The 2,754-nt window shown below is 37.8% G+C and overlaps 1 long non-coding RNA gene across 1 annotated transcript in view; it reads right to left on the reverse strand.

Annotated features, from left to right (window-relative positions):
• LOC112138408 overlaps positions 1–2,672 on the reverse strand; it is a 12,982-nt gene extending 10,310 nt beyond the window's left edge. The window contains exon 1 of the long non-coding RNA XR_002917774.2: positions 2,456–2,672. This is a non-coding gene — a long non-coding RNA (uncharacterized LOC112138408). The remainder of the gene's footprint in view (positions 1–2,455) is intronic.
• Between the last annotated feature and the right edge of the window lie 82 nt (positions 2,673–2,754).

The following is a 2,754-nucleotide window of genomic DNA, read 5'->3' on the forward strand; positions in this document are numbered from 1 at the left end:
AACCCTATGAATCAGAAGAATCCAATGAATCAGAAGAATCCAATGAATCGGACAAATCTGATCTGGTTTCAGGACTTCTGCTCATCTTTTTGGTTTGCTGGATGATTAGACAAACGTTTTTTCAGATTGTACAGGCCACCTACATCCACACTAGACTCAAATAGGTAACCGACTGCAGCTCTGAAGCTTGCATGTTACATAATTTAATACCATTATTAACCCTCATCTGGATTCATCCGCTCAGCGTTTTAATTCAGAGAATTTGAATATTAAAATCACTGCGAGTGTTTACAGATTATGTTCATAAAAGAAGAAAATTAACTTGGGAGCTTATTCGACTTATTGCAGAATTTAAATTAATATCATTAACAACTAGAGCGGGGATGATTTTTATTTTTTTGTACTTAAAATCAATAATAGAAATAATTTACTCTCAGTACAGTTTCTACTAAAATTTCTCATCAAATCTACCAGACTCTCTTAAGTAAAATCAACCAGGGAATACTTTTAGAGCTCTATCCTTTACCTTAACGTTCACAGTCAGTGAGACACTATGGAAATACTCAAGACAGTGGTTGATACGAATAAATATTGATTTATTTGTCAAATTTGTATTTCAAAATTGATTTCATTTGGTCAAGAAAATCTGTTTTTACATATCTCATTACTCTTAAACTGAATAGAAGTAAAAATTTTATGAAAACATGTGAATTTTAAAATTGAAAACTTTTACATTTTTCGGAAGAGATCTATCTGATTTGAATTAAAACCAGTCAAATTCACCATCCAGAAGAAATAATATGAGATCAATTAAAAGAAGGCAGAAAACCATAAGGCCCGAGCTGAAGACTTATCCACACAAAAACTATGACCTGCAGTCTTATTTTTTTTAATCAAAATGTCATTTTGGGATCAAACTCTGTAACTTATCAAGTGATTTCCGCTGCATCTATATCCAGCTCTGAATAATCCTGTGACAGACTTGCAAATGTAGTAACACTGTAAAACACAACTACTTCCCTCCCAATCCCTGTCACCATTTTTTTTCTGGCCCAAACCCACACATACCCCTCACACACACACACCAAGTGGACGCAGGAGGAGCACCGGCCCATTGCCCTGTCCAGTCCTCCGTGTCTGTGCCATGATGGCTGGAGATGATTGGCTCCCAAGCCGCACACACTGCATAAGCGCCACGCTACACGGTCACAAGCCGGCCACCAGGGATTAGAGGGACAGAAAGAGTCTCACCGGCTGCACAGGGACCGAGGTTATGTGCTAAAGTTTGGCACCACACAGGGAGCAGGAGGTGACAAATGACTGTTTTACACTGGTGGAATTTACACTGAACTTACAGCTTGAGATCCTCATAAATTCTGATTTAATGTGACTGTAGCTCATCTATCAAATGAAGCCTCTGCTCAAATTCGTTTGGTCTTTCTGTTCAAAATTCTCCTTGACTGTAATGTTAGCTTTGCTATATGTATTACTGTATAACAACCATCCTTTCAGAGCAGTGCTTATAGTTCAACTCATTCTTTGCTGAATTTTGAATAAAAAAATAAATACATTAATACAAGATTAATAAGCATCCCAACTCAAATCCGGAATTTATTATTGGAAGGAAAAATGCGAAATTTAAATGCGATATTTTCTTGCAGAAAATGAATATACAAGTGTCGCATATTTTCCTTTTTCCTACTAAAAACAGCATGATGCCTGCCCTGAATAACCATCTAGACAAGCAAGTCCAAGCACCACTATTTTTTCCCCCCAAAAGTCATGGAATCCATCCAGAATTTATGCAAAACATCATCTCAGATTTTGTTAAATGTCAAACTGAGCATATACATTGATTGAAATAAAACAAATTTGTTTTTTTCTGGTGACACAGTTATTATAGATGTAAAATCTAAAGAAAAAATTAACGCTTCAATGTTAAAGTCCGTCATATATACAAACCTTAAGAAAAATCTGGTAAAGGAATGTTTCCAATTAGCAAGCAATCTCGTCCTATTTGTATACTGTGATCTGGCTGCACAGACAGCAGGGGCCCGTTTCAAGAGGCTGGTTTTGTTGGAACTCTGTGTTAGTGAACTCAAAATCCAGTAAAACTTTTGGTTTCAGAAAGAGAAATAACTCAAACCCGTGAAAGTGGGCGAAACCAAACCCGTTTCAAGAAAGCTGAACTCAGAATCGATAAAAAGTCGTTCAAAGTGTCGACAAACTGCAATTATCCCGTGCTAGCATTTCGGAGCTAACGGCTAGCTAACCAGACAAGGGGAACACTCGCTCATCTGCTTTCGACTTATTAGCGTACGCATAAAAGTAAAACACCCACAAACAACCTGGTTAGCAGAAATGTCTGCTGTACGTGTTTAAAAGGAGCTAACCGGATGTTAACATTGAAGAACTACAAGCCCAAAGTAGCATGAAAGAAACCAAAAACACTCACATGCATAACTCCAGCTAAAATATGGTGGAGTTTATGTTCGGCGTTCAGTGGAATTAGGCAGAAGCTCAACTTTAAAGTACAATTTTTGTGAGAGTTCCGGCGGATCAGCCTCTTCGACCCAGAATGAGACAGAGTTTATGAGAGACTGAAAACGTTGGCCGTTAATAATATGGCTGTAACGGCTTCAGGCTCTCCGCCGTGCTCCATGTCACGTGACAACAAGCCGCATCACGGATCAAATAGTCCGCTTTTTGTGGAAAAATAAACTAAACCAAAGAAATAACAAGAATAAAGTACTA

The sequence above is a fragment of the Oryzias melastigma genome, unplaced genomic scaffold, assembly GCF_002922805.2.
Source record: "Oryzias melastigma strain HK-1 unplaced genomic scaffold, ASM292280v2 sc00409, whole genome shotgun sequence".
Classification (NCBI taxonomy): Eukaryota; Metazoa; Chordata; class Actinopteri; order Beloniformes; family Adrianichthyidae; genus Oryzias; species Oryzias melastigma.